This window comes from Lactuca virosa, chromosome 4, assembly GCF_052849685.1.
Source record: "Lactuca virosa cultivar CGN04683 chromosome 4, Lactuca_virosa_CGN04683_v6, whole genome shotgun sequence".
Taxonomy (NCBI): domain Eukaryota; kingdom Viridiplantae; phylum Streptophyta; class Magnoliopsida; order Asterales; family Asteraceae; genus Lactuca; species Lactuca virosa.
In genome coordinates this window covers 98,117,366-98,140,743 of record NC_136429.1, presented here as the reverse complement: position 1 = coordinate 98,140,743, position 23,378 = coordinate 98,117,366, and the positions used below count along the sequence as shown (strand labels likewise).

Here is a 23,378-nt window from a genome sequence, read left to right as displayed (position 1 = left end):
ATATATATATATATATATATATATATATATATATATATATATATATATATATATATATATATATATATATATATATATATATATATATATATAAAGTTCAATAGCGAACTCCTTTTTAGGGAGTGAACCAACGAACTATGCATCTACCAAATGCATAATTTTTTTTTAAATAAATATTTTTGAAGAACCATTGGAGGCTCACACAAATCAGCTCCCATCGCCATTTCATAACATCTGTAGCATTCTATTCGTAACCGGATGAGATGCAAAACCTAGACCAATGCGGAGACCTGGATCAGCTACAATAGCGATAATTTACTAAATTGTAGCTATGGCGAAACTGTCAACAAGATTCTCAACACTATGTTTCCAGAAGAATCGATGGTTGTTGCTATTGTTAGCCGTGTTATCTATCTCCGCCGTTGTAGTGTTTATTAGTAGGCCGACTTATGATCATTCATGTGATCGCCAACATTTCGATGCCCCCATTAAAGATAATCGGTTCCAATCGACAGAGAAGACAAAGGAGAAGGCATCGCCTCAGATCGGAGTTGCGAGCCCCCTTAATTTCGTGAAGTCTAAACTCGTTCTTCTTGTCTGTTATAAACTATATCTTTTTGGTAATTCACATTCTACACTTTCTTGTTCAATTATTAATTTATGTGGTTACCTAATACCTTGCTCCGTTTCCATTTGCTGGTGGTCCATTGCTTATGATGGAGATATCATTTTTATTACGTGGTGTTGGTGCTGAAGTTTGTTGGATTACAAACCAAAAACCAACTGGAACATATGAAGTAGTATATAATTTGGAGAACAAGATGTTGGATCGTGAGGTACATGTACATATTCTTCCATTGCCACATTTTATGAATATATGAATTAAGGCTATCAATTATATTTCAAGTCTTCTCTTCTAAGGGTAAAGAAGCCATAGATACAACCTAAAAGCTGATTTGGTAGTTTTAAACACAACTGTTGCTGGAAAATGGTTGGATGTTGTACTGTCTAGTGACAACATTATGTATGTATTGTTTAGTGTCTTCAAGATCCTTATATGCACAAAGGATGACACAAGTATGCTTTTGTAGTGAGATTGAAGAAGACTCTCCACAACATGTATATTTTTTTCCCTTTTAGCATGCCCTTTTATGCTGTAGATATGTGATGAAACCACCAGAAATACATATACAATTAAGTTCTTTTTTTGGTATATTTATTGAAACAAATTAAGATATAGTTAGGTTTTACATTAAAAGAAAAAAGTCATGCTTCCGAAAATGGGGTTTTTAGGTTTTAGGGGACAATTATTCATGAAATGCTTCACAAAATGGGGTTTCTTGGTCAAACAAAGATGTTCCTTGAGTCCTCCCAAAGGTGTTATGGTGGATTCATGTAATGCAAGGTCATTACTTCAAACTGGATTATGTTAAGCACTTGCCTTTTCTTGCTGGCTCTATGATTGATTCCTATGTAACTACTAATTATTGGGAGAACAGGAATCAAGAACACTTAAAGTATGACATGCTCCTTTTCTCTCTCATACATCTCTAAAATCTATTTACTTCTACTCCTTTAACCACTTCTTCTGTAACACCTGATTCATGGTATGTATTTTATTCAAGAATTGTATGTATTTTCTCTGGGACTCGACGAGTTGATGGCCCAACTCGTCGAGTAGAGACAGGATCCGCGGGAAGTTTAAGTGACCTACTCGACTAGTCGGAGACTGACTCGACGAGTAGGTGCTGTTTGAGTGAAACCCTAAATTTGAGGGTTTGCACCCTATTTAAACACTTTATCTCAGCCTCCAGTGCCCTTATCACTCCCAGAGAGCTGTATATCGAAACCCTAGCCGTTTTTGTGTGTTCTAAGGTCATTTTGGTGCATTTAGTGAAGTGTGAAGCTTGAGAAGAAGAAAGAAGCTTGTGAGTTTGAGTTGAGGCTTAGAGATCCAGAGATTTTGGTCCACTTCCAGGTCAATCAAGGTAAAATACCCCTGTCTTGGTCTTCCATGTGATATTCATTCTTAGAAGCTTGGACTTTGGGTACATTTAGGGCTTTCCAAGCCATTTTCGGATTTGGGAGGTGTGCATGGAATCTTGACTTCAGATCTGAGTCATTGGAGGGGCCTCATGGCATAAAGGGGCCAACTTTAAGGCCATGAGAACCCCATGCATCTTGTAGAACACTTTTTATGGCTTTTTGAGCCAAAGACCCCATGCATGTGCATCAAGTTTGGAGCTTTACGTGTAAAATGGTCATTAGAAGGCCATATCTATGATTTTGAAGTGTTAAGACCCATTTAAATCGACTGTATAGTAATGGTCAAGGTTGGGCTCGACGAGTCGTTCTTGGGACTCGGCGAGCGGGGGTGTTTTGACCTCCAAATCCCTTCCGTGGATGGACCAGTTGTTAGGATGGAAAACCCCTTAGTTGTTTGGACGCGTAAAGGGACCTTTGAATCATGGGACTCGACGAGTGTAAGAACAGACTCGGCGAGTCCAAGGCAATCTCCCAACTTATGAAGACAGACTCGGCGAGTTCAAGAGGAACTCGGCGAGTCATCGACTGAACATCTTCTTATGGATGAAGATGAACTCGGCGAGTTCAAGAACGAACTGGACGAGTCGGTTGAAGATTTGTCTGATGTGTTGTTGAAGGCGAACTCGTCGAGCTCTTGCTAGAATCGACGGGTAGGAACGGGTTTATGACTTTTGTGGTCATGGGGACTCGACGAGTTGGCGGGCCAACTCGGAGAGTCGAGTCAACCAGATGTTGACTTTGACCAAAGTTGACTTTGACCATGGATTTGACTTGGACATTGACTGGGATTGAGTGACCCTTGTAAGGGTCACGAGTATGAGTTGATAACTTAGAAGAGTTGTCGTGTAGGGATTGCGGAGTCGGGGAGAGGCGATTTCCACACCGAGATCAGTACAGACACTACGCGACATTGAGGTGAGTTACCTTCCAGTAGGGGTGGGTCTACGGCCACAATCCCGGCCCTCCAGTAGGAGTTGTTAGATGATTGTCTTTGTGATAATTGCCTATGTTTGCTACTACCTGTTATGTTTATATGCTAGTATGATATGATGTTATGTGATAGTGATAGTAGAGGGTGAAATAATCCCCGGTTACCGGTCGATAGGACCGAAGGGGTAGATTAGTGCCTAACTATGCTAGACAGATTATGATATATGCGATATGATATTATGTGGTAGTAGTAGGGGGTGAAATAGTCCCCGTCACCGGTTGAGATAAACCGGAGGGGTAGGTCGGACACCCCGATATGTATGACAGGGGTAGGTTAGGCACCCCAGTATGCCTAGAAGGGGTAGGTTGAGCACCTCAGTATGCTCAGCAGGGTAGGTCGGGCACCCATATATGCCTGGAATTGGGTAGGTCGGGCACCCCGGTATGCCTGACAGTATGTGTTACGTATGGTATGTGGTATGATGGGGGAACTCACTAAGCTTTGTGCTTACAGTTTACAATTTTGGTTTCAGGTACCTCTTTAGCGGAGGGGAAGGAGTCGGCGCGGTAACGACACATTACACACACACTGGATTCCGCACTATGAGACTCCTGGGATTGTACTCCGGTTTTCATTACTTTTGGTGATTTGGTTTTTAGATATGATATTATGGTTTTGTGGATTGATGTAACAATGGCGATGTTTGGGTTAACTATTTTATAAATTACTTAATTAAAATGAAATTTTTGGCCTTGAAAATTAGGATGTTACAAGTTGGTATCAGAGCCTTAATTTGAGAGATTCGGATGCACTCTCGGCTGTGTCTGAACTCAAACTGAGGACGTGGTATGAAAATTTTCAAAAGAAAATCATTTTATGAAAAGAAGTTTGAAAAGAGAAAAAGGAACTTTGGAAAAGAACAAGATGTGTGATGTGCGCGACCGGCCGAGCTCAAGTAAGTTTTCCCCAAGATACCCATACATGTTATGTGATGATATGATATGATTATGAGAACTGCATGCTAGATTAGGGCTAGAGGATCTAGGAAGGATGCCTTATATGCCTACTGTATATGAATGAGAACTGCATGCTAGATTAGGGCTAAGGATCTAGGATGATGCCTGATATGCCTGCTATATGTGTTTTTGAGCTGCAAGATGTTTCTGATTAGTCAGTCATATGATAGCTCGAATAGAGTATGATTGAATTGGGTTACTCAATGCCCGGATGCTGTTGCTTTGTGCTTCGGGAGTCCTAGTTATCTTTAGCTAACTAGTAAACGAATACGTTAAGTTACATATTGTAAGGACGAAATAATTTCAGAAGGTTAGGTCTAGCCCTACTGCGCAGCTCTTGTTTGAGTCTAACCGTTGTGGGATAGGACCTTTCATTCGAAGAATTATTTGGTCTTAGTGATATGTAATGGTGTTCGCGACCTAGTTAGGTAAGGGTAGCAGGGGTTCCTTATGCAGCTGATGGCGGAGAGTAGGTCAGAGAGTTACCCTAGGGTAAGCCTAGGACGAGATTGGAAAAGAATGCAACAGTAGTAGAAGGGACTTGGCGAAGTCGAAGCAATCCTTAAGGAAAGTACGGATAGATGTGGAAGGTAGTATGGGCCCGTACTACTGAAAGCAGAGGATCCGTACTCGAGTCAAGGAGGGCCGAGATAGAACCAGGAAACTAGTAGAGTGTCTGAGACCTCCCGAGGCTTATGTATAAATCTGACAGTTATGTGTTATGTTTCAGAATGGGGATGATCACACGTCACGGAGGAGGAGGTTCAGGGTCAGGATCCGGTTCAGGATCAGGTTCGGGATCAGGTGCCGAGCCAGTTGATGAGGGACTACGAGATTTCATTGCTTCGGAGATCACTAGAGGCATCCTTGAGTCGACCCCGGTGATTTTCGGGTCGATCAAGGAAGGGATCATTGAGTTGATGGAGGATCGCCTCAGGGCGTTCAGGAGCGATATGGCATCCGGTCAGTCAGGATCACGCACACTGTCCTTGAAGGACTTCAGGAGCAGTGGTGCGCCAGATTTCCATGGGGCTAAGGACCCCATCGCAGCCAGGAGATGGATTGCAGACATTGAGTCTGCACAGTTGACGAGCTTCTGCCATGAGGGGTCGAAGGTGCGATATGCTGCAGGTTGTTTGAGAGACCGGGCCAGGGATTGGTGGGAGTCAGCTGGTGACTCGTTGGGAGCCTCGGTGATTGAGGCTATGACTTGGTCGGACTTTGTGACCAGGTTCAGGTCTGAGTTTCTGCCAGCTGTAGAGCTTCAACAGCTGGCCAGGGAGTTTCTGGATATGAGGCAGACGACGGAGTCAGTGGCGGAGATTACCGCCAAGTTCCGGGAGAGGGAATTATTGGTGCCCCAGTATGCGGGAGACGAGGAGATGCGAAAAACCCGCTATCTTAACATGTTACGAGCTGATATCCGGGAGCATGTCAGCTACTCAGCTTGCCCGACCCTGGATTCTATGATCGCCAAGGCAAGGGAGAGGGAGATTGATTTGGAGCACATCCGGAAGAGGAAGGTGTCACACCCCTAAACCAGACGGCGGAAACGTCTGGGGGTGGAGGACTTCAGTTGTAGTATGACAACACATGCATCATAGTAATCAAAGTACAAACAACCTTTGTATTTAAAAAGTATAAGTATTTACATGTGTTCAATCATTGTATATTGAGACCAAAATAGTTATACAAAAGAAGAAGATATGACTCAAAGTAGCTCCATCTTCTCAAAAAGCTCGGGGAGTACCTGTTTATTGTTTCCCTGAGAATACAAGTAATTTGAAAAGGGAGTATCAACATAAAGTTGAGTGAGCGCATAAGTGTTTATGTTTAAAAGGGTGTCTTTGTATCTTGCATATGTAAACTGTTCCAGAAAATCCTATATTTTCTGTTGTATATGAAAAGTAGTTTTATTCCCATAAACCGTTCTATTTGTAAACCAATGTTCTGTATTTGTAAAACTTGTAACTGAGAGTGTGCCTGGCTTCACCAGCTGTTATTGAAAACTGTATTGAACCATTGTAGTTTGTATTCTGTAAACTGGTACTTTGAAGGTGTACTTACGTTTAGTTGATTATACACTAACGTATTGTTAATATCTTTTTAATGAGTTATTATAACCATACTATGACTGGATGGCCTGAAACAAACTCTTTGTAGGCGTTTAAACTGTTGATAACAATTGTCACTCATTGGCGTGTATGCCTGACTGTAACTAGCAGCCTGAGTGTGGGGTTGTCAATCCCAACATAGATCTACACACAACTTGTTTCGATCCCCTGGCTGGAGATTCTGGTTATAATGTCAGGACTTTACCTTGGTTGTCTAAATGAATTAAACAACCTGAATGACTCATAAAAAGCATATAAACGTTACATGTATATTAGTCATGAAAACCCAATCATTCTGAAATAAATGATTGACAGTATATTCTTGAATTAGTATTCCGAACATGTATTTGACAATTGAAAACCCTTGATTTGATTTGAATCAAAACCCTTGTTTCTTGTAAAACAGTGTATTCTAGTATACTTGAAGCATGAGTTATTGTTCTATGTATCATAAATTATACCTATTATAATTTATATGTACTTTCTGAATCGGTATTTAACTATTTTTTGCATGTAACCCCTTGCTCAACATGTTACAAAGGTATTTAAACTGATGAAATAAGTTTTATATTTACATACATATACAATTCTATATATAAGTAAAATTTAAATGACACTCGGACAAATAACCGGTACTATAAGCCCACATCCAAACAAGGAAAAGGCCCAGAATGAGTTATCAGTCCTAAGCCTTTTAAATCTTATATATATATATATATATATATATATATATATATATATATATATATATATATATATATATATATATATATATATATATATATATAAGCCCACATCCAAACAAGGAAAATGACCCAGAATGAGTTATTAGTCCTAAGCCTTTTAAATCTTATTTATATATATATATATATATATATATATATATATATATATATATATATATATATATATATATATATATATACAAATATGAATTTTGGGGAAAAATATAAGTTTATAAAAGAGTTTAATGTTTTGAGTATTTTTGATGATTTAATGTCGTTTTATCATGATTTGAAATCATGATTTTATAACACAAAGTTCTTGTGTTATGCTTGTATTCCCCCCCTTAAAACAATAGAAATTATGAAAATACGGGGGTATGAACTCACTTGATAAGTGGTGATTTGGACAGCGTTTCGTTTCCCGGAAAGGAGTTTGTTTGACGAGAAACCGGCTTAAATTGAGCAGAGTTTCGACTGCAGAGAGGTTAACTTCTCGGGAATCTCGGGGCTTCGAGGCTTGCTTAGGGTTTTAGACTTGATACCGGGGCTTTAGGGGTTGTATATAAGTTTGTGGAAGTGAAAAATATGAAAGTGTGTGAAATTTGGGGTGAAAAGTGTAAAATCTCGGAAGACCTCGCACCTTTATGTAGGGCCGAAGTCTCGGACTGAAGGAGGTGAGTCACTGGCACGCGTCGGACATGCGAAGGGGACACGGGGAGAGGCATCGGACGTGTTGGCTTCTGAGTGGACCGAACTTCGGTCCAATGGGAAGAGGGCATGTGTCCGAGGGGTGTCCGGGGGTGTCTCCTGCGAAGGTTGTCGGCTGCTTATTGGACGTCGGTCTCAGTCCAATCAAATGGTGACACGGAGGACATCGGTCCAATCAGAAGGTGACAGGTGGAGGCCTCGCATGCGAGGTGATGTGGCCGAAGGTCCGCCATGCGAAATTGCGCGGTTTTCAACATTTCTCGATTTTTGTGCCAAAAACTTGCGAAAATCATAACTTTCGCATACAAGCTCCGTTTTCAACGTTCTGTATATGCACGCGTAGGTAAAATTATACTCTACGACTTTCGTTTAGACTTCGTCGGCTGAGTTTGACTTTATTTTTAATATTATTATTTTTAACAGACCGGGACAGGAAATCCGTTAAAAATTCATAACTTCTTCATCCGACGTTCGTTTTTGTCTGTCTTTTTACCGTTGTACTACTATTGACGAGACCTTCAGTTCTCGTTTAGGTTGTGTCGGCTAAAAATCACTCGATCATTATTTCGAGTTTTTAGCTGTACACTGCTATACTGAAACTTAGAAAAATCATAACTTCCTCATACGAAGTCAGATTTTGTCGTTCTTTTTATGAAAGTTCTCGGTTTAACATAAACTACAACTTTCATTTAGATTGTTAAGGCTAAAAAGCCTTTTATTGAAAATTCAGTTTTTACACTGAACAGTGTTTTGTCGGTTTTGTCGCGGATCTTCGATTGGTCATAACTTCTTCGTTATAACTCGGATTTTAGTGTTCTTTATGTTTTTGGAAACCTTGTTACAATCTCTACCACTTGGTTCATCCCAATCGAGATTGTTTAATAATTTATTTTTGAGGGTCAATTATGTAAATATACACAGTATGCTAAAATTTCTCTTTATTATTTTAAAAAGAACTACAAATTGACCTACATTATTACATAGGTTTGAAATAACGGTTTGTTACAGAAGGCGGAAGAGGGACAGGCGACTGGGGTTTCGAGGAAGAAACCCAAGGGATTCGATGTTAGGTCGAAGGGCCATCAGGGCCGGAGCAGCTGCGGAAAGTGCGGCAAGCCGCACGAGGGGGTGTGTAGACTAGGGTCATCAGGCTGCTATAAGTGCGAAAAGACGGGGCACTTCAGCAGGGATTTTACCGCCCCTGCGCCCACGTTCCAGACATCAGAGTTGCTGTGTTTTCACTGCAACCAGCGAGGCCATAAAAAGGCCAATTGCCCCCAGTTGACAGCAGCAGCGCCAGTGAAGGCGCCAGCTCCAGCAACCCTATGGATTACGGATGGCCGACAGGGCAAGACAGAGGCTCCAACAGTGAGGAGCCGAGCCTTCCAGTTGACTACTGAGGAGGCACGCGCCGCACCCGATGTGGTGACGGGTATGATTTCCTCTCCCTAGCTTTTATTATATGTTGATTATGATATTTATGTGCTATGTTATCTGCCTTGTTAGGATCGTTCCATGTGAACGACATTCCAGTTCAGGTGTTGTTTGATTCAGGTGCTACTCGATCATTTGTTTCTCTTACACTTAGCAAGAGGTTCCCTGAGTCTTCGGGCATGCTGGATTGCCCTCTAGAGGTGGAGATTGCTGACCGATCAGTCCGAGCCTCGCAGGTTTTCAGAGATTGTGTGTTGAGGCTATTCGAGGAGTGCTACCAGGTAGACTTGGTTCCCATTCCATTGCGCGGGAACAAGGTGATTATAGGCATGGATTGGTTGAGCCCCAATGGGGCAGTGATCGACAGCGCGCATCAGTTAGTTCGGATTAGGACCCCAAGTGGAGGAGAGTTGGTGATCCAGGGCGAGAGGCCACAGCACGGACCAACTCTATGTTCGGCAGCGAGGGCTAGGCGCTATCTACAACAGGGTTGCACTAGGTATGTCGCCTATGTCATGGATACCCGGGAGGCGGGTAATGCGGCGGTGAGCGATATTCCGGTGGTGCGAGATTAAGCAGATGTATTCCCAGAGGAGTTGCCTGGGATACCTCCGGAGCGACATGTGGATTTCAGGATCGACCTAGTCCCTGGTGCGGCACCGATAGCCAAGGCACCATATCAGTTGGCTCCTCCCGAGATGCAGGAGTTGTCTACGCAACTGCAGGAGCTGTTAGACAAAGGATTTATCAGGCCGAGTAGTTCGCCTTGGGGAGCCCCGATCCTGTTTGTCAAGAAGAAGGACGGGTCGCATCATATGTGCATAGATTACTGGGAGCTGAACAAGGTAACGGTGAAGAACCGTTACCCACTCCCGAGGATAGACGACTTGTTCGACCAACTCCAGGGAGCATCTTGGTTTTCCAAGATTGACTTGCGGTCAGGATACCATCAGATGAGAGTCAGGGATGAGGATATATAGAAGACTGATTTTCGGACTCGGTATGGCCACTACGAGTTCGTGGTGATGCCCTTCGGGCTCACCAATGCTTCTGCCGCGTTCACGGACCTCATGAACCGCATGTGCAGACCGATGCTAGATCGGTCTGTGATAGTTCTCATAGATGACATCTTGGTTTACTCCAAGACGCAGGAGCATCATGAGGAGTACTTGCGAGAGGTGTTAGATACCCTGAGGAGGGAGAGCTTGTATGCCAAGTTTTCCAAGTACGAGTTCTGGTTGCGCGAGGTGCATTTTCTTGGACACCTTGTCAACCAGAACAGGATATTGGTCGACCCGGCCAAAGTGGAGGCCGTGATGAGATGGGAGGTTCCGAAGTCTCCATCTGAGATTCGGAGTTTCCTCGGACTGGCAGGCTATTATTGGAGGTTCATTCAGGACTTCTCCAAAATAGTCGTACCCTTGACGCGACTGACGAAGAAATCCGTTGTCTTTCGCTGGGGGCCTGAGCAGCAGGCAGCGTTTGAGACGTTGAGACGGAGACTGTGCGAGGCGCCGATTCTCGCCCTACCCGAGGGCGTGGAGGATTTTGTGGTGTATTGTGATGCGTCCATCTCAGGGTTGGGCGCGGTATTGATGCAGAGAGGGCACGTTATCGCTTACGCTTCGAGGCAGCTGAAGCCTCATGAAGCGAACTACCCGACGCATGATTTGGAGTTGGGGGCGGTCGTCTTCACCCTCAAGATTTGGCGACACTACCTCTATGGGGTCCGTTGTACCATCTACACGGACCACAAGAGTTTGAGGTATCTCATGGATCAGCCGAATCTAAACATGAGGCAGCGTCGGTGGTTAGATGTGGTGAAGGATTACGATTGCGAGATCCTCTACCACCCGGGGAAGGCCAATGTCATGGCCGATGCACTTAGCCGCAAGGCAGCGCCGATCCGAGACATCTGCATGAGGATGACGGTGGTCACTCCTCTTTTGGAGCAGATCCGAGAGGCCCAGTAGGAGGCTATGAAGGAGGAACATCGGAAGAGCGAGCGTATTGTGGGACATATTTCCTCCTTCGACTATGATGGCCGTGTGTTATTGACGCTACACCGCAGGGTGTTGGTTCCCTATCATGGGGGTGTGTGTCGGGTTCTGATGGAGGAGGCGCACAAATCCCGATTCTCGATTCATCCCGGGGCGACGAAGATGTACAGGGATCTTCGACCCGATTACTGGTGGGCCTGCATGAAGCGGGACGTCGCCTGATACGTAGAGCGATGCTTGACCTGCAGGAAGGTCAAGGCGGAGCACCAGAGGCCACACGAAAAGATGTAGCCATTAGACATTCCCATGTGGAAATGGGAAGATATTACTATGGACTTCATCACCAAGCTTCCCAGGACTGCACGGGGAGTGGATTCGATTTGGGTTATCGTGGATCGGTTGACCAAGAGTGCCCATTTCATACCGATCCTGGAGAGCATTTCGGCCGAGAAGTTGGCCGACATCTATATCCGAGAGGTAGTAGCTCGGCACGGAGTGCCAGTTTCGGTGATTTCAGACCGAGACGTGCGGTTTACTTCCAGGTTCTGGAAGAAGTTTCACGACGAGTTGGGTACTCGTCTGCATTTCAGCACAACGTTCCACCCGCAGACGGATGGTCAGAGTGAGCGGACCATCCAGACTTTGGAGGATATGCTGCGGGCCTGCGTTCTAGACTTCGGTGGTAGCTGTGATACCTACCTTCCATTAGCAGCGTTCTCCTACAACAACAGCTACCACGCGAGTATCGACCGTCCTCCCTTCGAGATGTTGTACGGAAGGAAGTGCAGGACCCCGATATGTTGGGGCGAAGTTGGACAGAGGGTCATGGGGAGCACCGAAGTGGTGCTCAAGACGATAGAGAGAATTCAGCAGGTTAGGAGCAGGCTTCAGACTGCTCAGAGTCGGCAGAAAAGTTACGCTGACAAGCGCCTATCAGACCTAGAGTTCCAGGTCGGGGATATGGTCCTCCTGAAGGTGTCGCCTTGGAAAGGCATCATCCAATTCAGGAAGCGGGGCAAGTTGGGCCCCATATATATTGGACCTTTCCATATTGTAGCCCGGGTGGGCAAGGTGACATATAGACTGGACCTACCAGCCGAACTCAGTCAGATTCACAGTACGTTTCACGTCTCCCAGTTACGGAAGTTCCTCGTGGACGATTCGGTAGTTGTACCCTTGGAGGATATTCAGGTGGATGACAGCCTGAATTACATCGAGCGGCCAGTGGCGATCCTCGACAGGAAGTCGAAGGACATGAGGAACAAGAGGGTGGAGTTGGTGAAGGTGCAATGGCAGCACCGAAAGGGATCAGAATGGACTTGGGAGCTGGAGGAAGAGATGAGGGAGCACTACCCCGAGCTTTTTCAGAACCCAGTGGCAGACTTCGAGGACTAAGTCTAAAATAAGTGGGGGGAGATTTGTAACACCTGATTCCTGGTATGTATTTTATTCAAGAATTGTATGTATTTTCTCTGGGACTCGACGAGTTGATGGCCCAACTCGTCGAGTAGAGACGAGATCCGCGGGAAGTTTAAGTGATCTACTCGACGAGTCGGAGACTGACTTGGCGAGTAGGTGCTGTTTGAGTGAAACCCTAAATTTGAGGGTTTGCACCCTATTTAAACACTTTATCTCAGCCTCCATTGCCCTTATCACTCCCAGAGAGCTGTATATCGAAACCCTAGCCGTTTTTGTGTGTTTTAAGGTCATTTTAGTGCATTTAGTGAAGTGTGAAGCTTGAGAAGAAGAAAGAAGCTTGTGAGTTCGAGATGAGGCTTTGAGATCCAGATATTTTGGTCCACTTCCAACTCAATCAAGGTAAAATACCCCTGTCTTGGTCTTCCATGTGATATTCATTCTTAGAAGTTTGGACTTTGGGTACATTCAGGGCTTTCCAAGCCATTTTCGGATTTAAGGCCATGAGAGCCCCATGCATCTTGTAGAACACCTTTTATGGCTTTTTGAGCGAAAGACCCAATGCATGTGCACCAAGTTTGGAGCTTTACGTGTAAAATGGTCAATAGAAGGCCAGATCTATGATTTTGATGTGTTAAGACCCATTTAAATCGACTGTATAGTAATAGTCAAGGTTGGGCTCGACGAGTCGTTCTTGGGACTCGGCGAGCCGGGGTGTTTTGACCTCCAAATCCCTTCCGTAGATGGACCAGTTGTTAGGATCGAAAACCCCTTAGTTGTTTGGACACGTAAAGGGACCTGGGAATCATGGGACTCGACGAGTGTAAGAACAGACTCGGCGAGTCCAAGGCAATCTCCCAACTTATGAAGACGGACTCGGTGAGTTCAAGAGGAACTCGGCGAGTCATCGACTGAACATCTTCTTATGGATGAAGATGAACTTGGCGAGTTCAAGAACGAACTCGGCGAGTCGGTTGAAGATTTGTCTGATGTGTTGTTGAAGGCGAACTCGTCGAGCTCTTGCTAGACTCGACGGGTAGGAACAGATTTATGACTTTTGTGGTCATGGGGACTCGACGAGTTGGCGGGCCAACTCGGCGAGTCGAGTCAACCAGATGTTGACTTTGATCAAAGTTGACTTTGACCATGGATTTGACTTGGACATTGACTGGGATTGAGTGACCCTTGTAAGGGTCACGAGTATGAGTTGATAACTTAGAAGAGTTGTCGTGTAGGGATTGCGGAATTGAGTATCAAAGTAATGCTTTAAATTGCAGAATTAAGATGCCAAAGACGTATGTAGTTCACCTTGGTAACAAAAAAGAACTTATGGATGTTGCTGAAGATATTATAGCCAAAATGATTCTTCGAGAGCATGTTAGGGAGTCCCTTGGAGTCTGGAATGATGACATATTGTTTGCAGCCATCAATAGTAAGACATTCTATAACTTTTTTCTTTTTTCTAACAAAAGTTTAAACTTTTGTGATGTATAATATAATAATTATGTGGCAATGTGCAGGTGTTTCATGGGGAAAAGGGAAAGACTTATTTTTATGCTCATTTTATGAGAGCTTACAATTGATCAAAGAAAAGAAGCTACAAGTGCCATCAATACATGTAGTGATTGCAGGGAGTGATATGAGTGTACAAACAAAGTTTGAAACATAAATTAGGGATTGTGGAGCACAGAAGAAGATTCAACATCGAGTTTATATGTATATGGATTTTGTAGCACAGAAGAAATCAAGCTCCCATCATCATCTCATCTGGCTCTATATGGTAATTCCTTCTAGATACTATTAAGAGCTTGTTCGGTTATCAAATGGATGAAATTCAGTTTCGTTGGCGTTCTTTAAATACCATGATGGATTTCACCATTCCTAGGGGAGAGTGCAAGGAATTTAATTCTGTTTGCCTTTTTATTAAAAGATGAAGATACCCTTAATATATAGTTTTTTATAATCATACGTATTTAATTGGCTTATGCATAAATACTTATTCTTATGCATATACAGATGCACATACTTATTCATATGGATATGCATATACTTATTCTTATGCATATGCATATACTTATTCATATGAAAATGCATTTATTTATGAATATGCATACGCATATACCTATGAATATGCATATGCATATACTTATTGTTATGCATATGTATAAAATTATTCATATGCATATGCTTATTCATATGCATATATCATATACTTATTCAATTCATATGCATATGCATATGTCATATACTTATTTTTATGCATATACTTATTATATATATATATATATATATATATATATATATATGAAGGGTGGGTATGGGCTTAAAAGAAGGGTGGAGTACCGGAGTTACCGAGCATACCTTTGAGCTAGTGATTCCGCCAAGAAGCGGATTAAGGAAGGTGGATATCCGAGTTTAGTGAAGCCGCTCAAATATTTTTATCCTAAACATTAGTTGGTTGTACGTTATGCAAAAAAACATATATCAAAATATGTTAATATGTTTTTAAATAGTTCGTGAATTAGTTTTGTATGTTTTTAATATTATTTGAATGAGTTTTATATGCTTTTAATTAGTTTGTATTTACTTTAAAATAAACAAATAAGTTGATTAGGAGGGATAAAAAAGATAGTTTGCATGTGTTATTAGATGAGATGGGTTGAAAGGAGAAAATAAAAAAATGATGTGATAATGATATCAGGGCCGGTCCAAACGTATATGGGTCCGGGGCGAAAAGAAAAAAAGGGTTCCTTAAAGACAAATTTAATAAAGATTCAAAAAAAAAATCATTTGTTCTTCAGTATAAACGCATTCATTTAACAATAACAAGCAAACCAAATTGTTTATCTTTTTAGATAGTTTGAGTTTGAACCAACTTTAAGCCCTAAAATCATTTATATATATATATATATATATATATATATATATATATATATATATATATATATATATATATATATACTACATAACCCATAAATTTTGGGCCCCTGGAGACTTGGGCCTGGGCGGTCGCCTGGATTGCCCACCGTCTGGACCAACCCTGAATGATATGACAAATTGGTGGGAGATATGGATATCCTCCACCGTAACAAAGTATATATATTTTTTGAAACAACAATCCAATATGCTCATATTCTCTATTCGACTTCATGAATTTAAGACCTAAGACGTCTTTGTAAAAAATATATATATTTCTTTAGTACATTTTCTTAATGGATTTCCTTTTTAATGAAACCACATTTATGGCAAGGTTGGATATGTGGTGTAATACAAGTAAATATATATTTTTACACGTGCTAGTAGCATAGAAAATATTTGATGAAACAAGTTTTCATCTGATTCTGTAGTTTACATTAATGTGAAGATCTCTACTACACGTTTATAGCCAGGTCATTTTCCCTCCCATCAATATGCATGCAAATACTTCATTAAATGGACGAGATCGCTTCTGCATTCATAATATCACTTTGCGAGTAAAGCCAGTTCATCAAAATATAAATATGTACTTTATTCAGAATAATTTTAAGAAACCATTATAACTTTAATTATGAAACCTAAATATTCTTTTTATAAATTTTAAAATCTGAACTTTGGACGATTAAAATTAGAGAAATCAAATAACCTTTTATTTTTTTTTCTCCAACCATCTTCCTACGTTTAAAATTGTGACATTTGTTATATTAATTTTTTTTATTATACTAATCCTCATTTAAAAATGATAGAAGGATGAATAAAATGAATAAATAGAAGGATATTTATTTTCTATTAAAGTTATAATCCTTAAAGTTGGTAAGTCTAAAATTTACTGTTTTTTGAGTTTCTATGGAAAAAAACGTATAATACATGCGCAGTTGGTTCGCGTTGTAGTCTTGGCCACAATAGATTTTTCTTTTTTTCTTTTTTACTTTTTTTTATAACATCAAATCTAATAGGCCGCTCCACTTCTAGCAATTGGTAGAAGGGCAAAGTAGAAAAAAACAAACACTAGACTTGTTTGATCACGAAGAAGATTTAGTGAAACAATCCTTATAGAAACTATTCAGATTTACATTAACATTTTAAAGCAATCAAATGAATTTTAAAAATGTTGCGCAGTTTGCTCCAAAAGTAGAGCAGGTTGTTTTGGTTAAAAATTAACAAACTAATTTTGTAATCAAATTAGGAATTACGGTGTGATGTTGGAAATAGGATGTTAAAAACCAAAGTGCTTAACATTTTGGAATATGCCGAAGATCTTGTCATTGCCCAAGATCTAGAGTGGAAAATAATGGTATTCGAAAATCTATTAAGTTATAGTGTAGTATTTTTGAGATGCAAATGAATGTTTTAGCGACAAAAATAATGTTCAAAATGAGTATGCATAATGAAGCTTTAAGAAACTTAAAAAGGTAGCAAGATACCACAAAGTATCTTGATAATTTGATTTGAAAACAGATTAACGATCAAACAAACAATGAAATAAGTGTTTGTAGATCAAACAACAATAAGTAAATAAAAATAAGCGCAAGAACATAGAGCATTATGAGGAAAGCCGTTAATCATTTTGGATATCCAACATAAAACTTCGGGAGGTGATGAAACCACTTGCCTTAGAACTTGTATTAAATTGAAATAAAATTACATGTGCTAGTTGATCTTGGAAATAATGTGAATGTGCTCAAGTGTCGAAAGAATTAGAGAAGAAGTAGTGAAAGTGTCTGTGTGTGCATCGATCAACTAGTCTTTTTTATACATAACAAGAATAACCATAATTCCGATATTTTTGGGATTCTCCTTGATCTTTGCTTGACCCGACTTTCTCTAGAGTCTTCAACATTCATGAGGCATGGACCACGTGTATTTGACTTGGTATTTTCTTTTTTCATTGAGCCTGAAGTCCCTACACAAGATATCACAATAAATACGATGGCAGACCAAGATACTTAATACATCCAAGATCTTGGGTTTGCATGGGATGTTAGTTCAAGTTCAAGATATAAAAATGGTAAGCCAAAATTTCTACTCACAACAATTGCCCCCAAAATTCTTCAATCCAGGATCTAGGAAGATTGGACATTTCTAGGCATAAAATTTTCTCAGCAAATTATGATGTGACATGGATCGCTTTTCCAAGATTAATCCTATCCATCCGTTTTCATAGTAAACTTGAATTTTGAAGGGCTTGGATTTTCGGAACAAACCCTTGTATGAATCCAAGCTGCTGCTCCCATTAAGCTATGATCATAGGTAATTTTTCTTTTCTTGTTTGCCCTTAGTTTCGTCACGGGGAAGAAGCTTACCTGGTCTCGGGCTAGGTCTAATGCTCATATTATTGAAGAATTTATTGACTTGGTAATGTTTCCATGGGATGAAAGTGAAACTAGTACCTTCTATAATGCCGATATTGAGCTACTCCGCTCATCATGTATGTTTCCTCAGGTACTATTTTTACGGTTCCTGAATCAATATTGAAATCAGACTATCTTTCCCTTACATGGACGTGTTTTTGTGAATTCCCATTTTCTATTGGGTTATTGTTTCCCTTACCTCCATTGATCTCAGAATTCATTAAAATCACTGCATTTTCTTATGCTCAAGTCATGCCGGATGTATGTCGTATCCTATTTTGGATTCATCGTTTGAATGAATCTAAAGGCATAAATATTGGGCTACCCGAGATTGTGAGTGTTTATAACATTTAGACCTTTGGGTATTGTAACATTGATCTCAAGATCAAAACTTCAAATCCTTACATGGTTTTGAAAAGTTCCCCAGCTGACCATGATTGGAAGAAGCGATTTGTAACACTCTAATTTTTCAAATAAAATTTTCATTTTTAAAACCTCACAAAACACAGTTTCACATTTCTCAAAATAACATTTATAAGTTGTTCAAAACACAAGACAACAAAATGTTTGATAATATCCCAGAATCCTCAATACATAATCTCTAGCTGGTGTGTACAATCATGCCGGTGCCTTCCCACGACCCTGAGAGGTACGTGAAACACATTTTACACAACACTATAAGCACGGAGCTTAGTGAGTTCCCCAAAATTCCATGCACAAATAATTAGCCTCTCATGGCTATATCTTGATAAGGATCCTCCGGTCATGTGTCTCAGTGAAGACCTTCCGGTTTCACAACTCGGGTTGGACCCTCCAGTCCGGTATCTCAGTGAGGACCCTCCGGCCTCACAACTCGGTATGGACCCTCCGGTCCTAACTCAATAAGGCAGAAAATAATATACAACATAAATCACAAAGACAAAATGCATGATATCACATAACTCAGTATAAGCACATAAGACCCTCCGATCAATAACTCAGTATAAGCACATAAGACCCTCCGGTCAATAACTCAGGCAAGACCCTCCGGTCACACAATATTAACACTCAGGTACGTACAATGAGAAGACTCACCTTGCAGGATAAAGCAATATATCCCACACTCGAACTGCTGGTCTAGACTTCGCCCCACCATGGCCTCCGAAATCTACCTCTTGACCAAAACCCTAAAGTCAACAGAAGTCATCAGTCAAAGCTGACCCAACTCGTCGAGTGCAACTCATGAACTCGTCGAGTTCCTGAGTACTCAGTAAATCACGAAAGTCCGAGTAAACTCACCGAGTTGCTAGCCAACTCGTCGAGTCCATGCAGAGTCCAGAAGATCGGGGAAAACCCTAACCACTCGTCGAGTTGTCCCACCAACTCGTCGAGTTCACTATGAATCCAAAAACGGGAAAACCCAACTCAACTCGTCGAGTTCTTCAGCCATTACACATTAAACTCATTCCATTCGATTCCAATGCTCCAAACTCCAGATCCAACCTCCTAGGATGAAGTTACCACGTAAAGTTGCTCACTTTACGATCATGCAAGGCCTCACAAGGCTAAAACACCCAAAACTAAGCTCAAGAAGGGTTTAGGGCATAGAGAAGGGACAAAGCTTAATAAAGCTTTAGAATTTATGTACATGAGGGCCTAGAGGAGTCCAGATCTACAACTATACCCCCTGGACAAGTTTAACCCGAGAATGTCCCTCATTTTGCACCAACATGCCCATAAACTCACATAAGAAGAGATCTAAGAAATGGTAAGCCAAGGTAAAGACTTTTTACCTCTAAATGGATGCTACAACTGTATGAACACTGTATCTAATGAATCCTTATTATTCCAAGTTCTTCACTCTTCAAGTTCCTTCAAGGAATGCACCAAAATACACCCTCTTAGCCTAATACACTATCAAAATAGGAAGTATCTCGATTAGGGTTTTTCTCTGAGTGATAAAGTGATGAGGGAGGCGGGGTAAAGAAGTTAAAGTCCTTTAAATAGGGTGCAAGCCCGAATAATTAGGGTTTCATCAAAAACCTCAACTCGTCGAGTTTAGTCCCCCAACTCGACGAGTAGGCTTCATATTCCGCGCGTCCTGATAAACTCCTACACGACGAGTTGGGACCAACCAACTCGTCGAGTAGGTCCTATTATGTGAATAAAATTCTCAAGTTCCACATCCAGTAAATCGGGGTGTTACACGATTTTTATTTGTCAATGTTTCTTCCCTTGGACAAGTTCTTCCTCCTTTCAAAAATTGGGTGACAGAAGGTAGAGATTTTATATCTTGGGTCGATTTACTCTTATGTTTTCTTTTAATGAATACTCCTCCCTTCTATTCATGGACAGTGCCAAAGTTTGATGAGCTCTGCCCTGGTCGTGAAGACACTGAGAAGAAAAAAGAAGTTTTAAGGTCCTGGCAGATTTTATCTGTAAGGCGAATTTGGCCAGCGCTTTGGTGGCCACGGATTCAAAACCGATTGTTGTTTATATAGGTCGGTTAAATACAAACTTGGTAATCATTGGTTCGGATACTAATTAATTTATCTTATTTGATTAGGTGCTCCTGTTGGTTCTCATTTCAATGTTAATGATGTTCTATCTTTAACACCTATCATCAAAACTAAGAAGCCTTCTTCTGTGGTCGTGAGAAAGTTGGACATTAAGCATAAAATTCTAGAGCCGAAGAAAAGAAGGATTGTATTAGAATTAGGACAAGAAATTTCCAAAGGGCTGAATCCTTTTGAGATTAAACTAATGATGATATCATTAAATTAATGTGTAAGTTTTAGTTTATATGTTCTTTTTCAAATATTAGTCTTGACTAGATATCTTCGGTGTAGGCTAGAAACTTAATGCTAAAAGGAGCTAAAGAGTTAGAGAAGGATTTGGAAGATGTGAAAAAACAAGCTAAACAAGATTTGAAAAAGAAAGATAAAAACCTTTTAAATAAGGTAAAAGTATTAAATGCTAAGAATGGTGAGTTATATCTTAAAAATGGTGAGTTAAATGATAAAAAGAGGAATTGGAAAAAGTGGTCGAGGAGCAAGATGGATTGAAGAACTTCTTGGCTGAGATAGAGGAAGAAGCAAATAATTTTACCGCAATTTCAATGTTAGAGGTCAGGTTCAAGATGATGGATGATTTTCAAGAAAATAAGACAAATCGTTGGGATAGAGCGAAGTGGGAGAGGGCCTTAAGGAAAGGTGAAGAGGGAATAGGAGGAGCAATTGATGATAAGGGAGAGATTGTGCAAAATGTTGGAGTGGAAGGGGATGTTAAAGACATCGAAGGTTCGTCTGGAGAAGAGTGAGCTGATTTATTAGGATATCTTTCTTTCCGAGACAAGTATTTTGGTTTATGTCAAATAATCACCGCCTCCCACGTATTGATCCTTTATCCTTTTCCTTAACTTTATATCATCTTCTTTAAGCATAATGACATAATTTATACTTTCAACAAAGATTCAACTTACAAATCATAGTAAATGACCAAAATGTCCTTAACCTTTAAGTTCATAGCAACACGTTATACTTCATAATTATTTCACATATACATACACACTTATATACATTACTTATAACTTATTTAATTAAACTAGGACATTACAAATTCACAAACCCTTAATAAATTTCGTCCCCGAAATCATTTAGAATAGTTGTGGATATTTAGCCTTAAATTCCCCTTCCGGTTCCTAAGTAACATCCGATCCTTTCGCCATTGAAATTTCACAATTCCAATTTTCTTATTCTGAAGCATTTTCTCCTTATATTCCAAGATCCAATTTGATTGTTCTTGATATCTTAATTTCTCATCGACTTGATCTTCTGATAACGAGACTTCTTGTTTTCCATAATACAATGTTTTTTGTAATTGAGACACATGAAAAACATTGTATATACCTTGTAATTCAACTGGAAGATCCAAATAATAAGTGAAAGCACCAACATGTTGTGAAACACAAAAAGGTACAATAAATCAAAGACTCAACTTTCCCCACTTCCCAAAATGTATCGAAACTTTCCACGAAGACACTTTTAACATTACCATATTTCCAATTTGAAATTCTATCGATTTTCGACGCTTATCTGCATATTGCTTTTATATGAGTTGAGCAACTTTCATATTTTCATGAATCGTTTTAATCTTTGCTTCAGTTTCGTCCACAATATCTAACCTGGAAAGTGGCTTCTCTCGTACCTCGATCCAACATGTAGGGGGTTCTACACGGAGCCTCGTATAATGCTTCATAAGGTGCCATCTAGATACTAGAATGATAGCTATTATTATATGCCAATTCTATTAAGAAAAAATGATCATCCCAGCTACCTCCAGAATAATAATACATGCACGTAACATATTTTCCGTCGTACTAATAGTTCTCTCGGTTTGTCCGTCCATCTGCGAATGATACACCGTACTCATTAATATTTTGGAACCCATTTGATCTTGAAAACATTGCCAAAATCTTGAAGTAAATTGACTATCACGATCAGAAACTATCGAAATTGTAACACTGTCTCGTTTCACCACTTCGTCGATATATATATATATATATATATATATATATATATATATATATATATATATATATATCCGCCAACTTTTCTATAGAATAATTCTCACGTATAGGGATAAATTGGGCTGATTTTGTTAGTTGATCTACTGTCACCAAAATGGAATCGTACCCATGGGATGTCTATGGTAACTTATTCACAAAATCCGTTGTTATCTAATCCCATTTCTTCACTGGAATCGGTAATGACTGCACCTCTCCGTACAACTTTTGTTGATTCGATTTAACTTGTAAACAAGTCATACAAGTTTCTACATATTTTCCAACATCTCTTTTCATTCCACGACACCAAATAAATCGTTTCATCGTACGGTACATCTTTGTACTACTTGGATTTAATGAATATCAGGAACAATGAGTATCTTCTAAAAGTAGTTTTTGTACCTCCCCGAAACTAGGAACCTATAACCGTCCTCAAAACGTTTTTATACCTTTCTCATTTTCTTCTAATTAACTAATATACAAAACCATCCCTTCACCTTTTACATGTTCCGATTTTACAGCTTCCAGTTGAGCTTGTCGGATCATATCTGGTAAACAACTTGAAATTCTCATCCGGGATGAAACTACACGAATGAGTGAATTATTTTGGCTCAATGCATCAACCACGACATTAGCTTTACCGGGGTGATACAATTTCACAATCATAGTCTTTTAATAATTCTATCCATCTCCGTTGCTTCATATTCAACTCTTTTTGATCAAACAAGTATTTTAAACTTTTGTGATCCGTAAATATTCAAAATCTTAACCCGTATAAATAATGTTGCCAAATCATTAGTGAAATACAACCGCTGCTAATTCCAGATCGTGAACCGGGTACAATTGTTTCGTCGGTTTTAATTAATAAGAAGCATAAGCAATCACTTTCCCACGTTTTCATAAGAACACAACCTAATCCCAATCGAGAAACATCACTATAAACAACAAAGTCTTCCTCACCTTCAGGTAAAATTAATACCGGTGCTTTACACAAAGCTTCTTTTAGTTGTTGGAAGGCTTGTTGTTTTTTTTGTCCAACATAACTTTTTAGTCTTTCACACCAATTTTTTAACGGAGTGCCATACTTGAAAAATCTTTCACAAATCTTCGGTAATAAC

General features: G+C 40.2%; 1 pseudogene; it reads left to right on the top strand.

The window, feature by feature from the left end:
• Positions 1–331: 331 nt before the first annotated feature.
• LOC145104809 (uncharacterized) lies at positions 332–21,015 on the top strand (annotated as a pseudogene).
• The last annotated feature ends 2,363 nt before the right edge of the window (positions 21,016–23,378 follow it).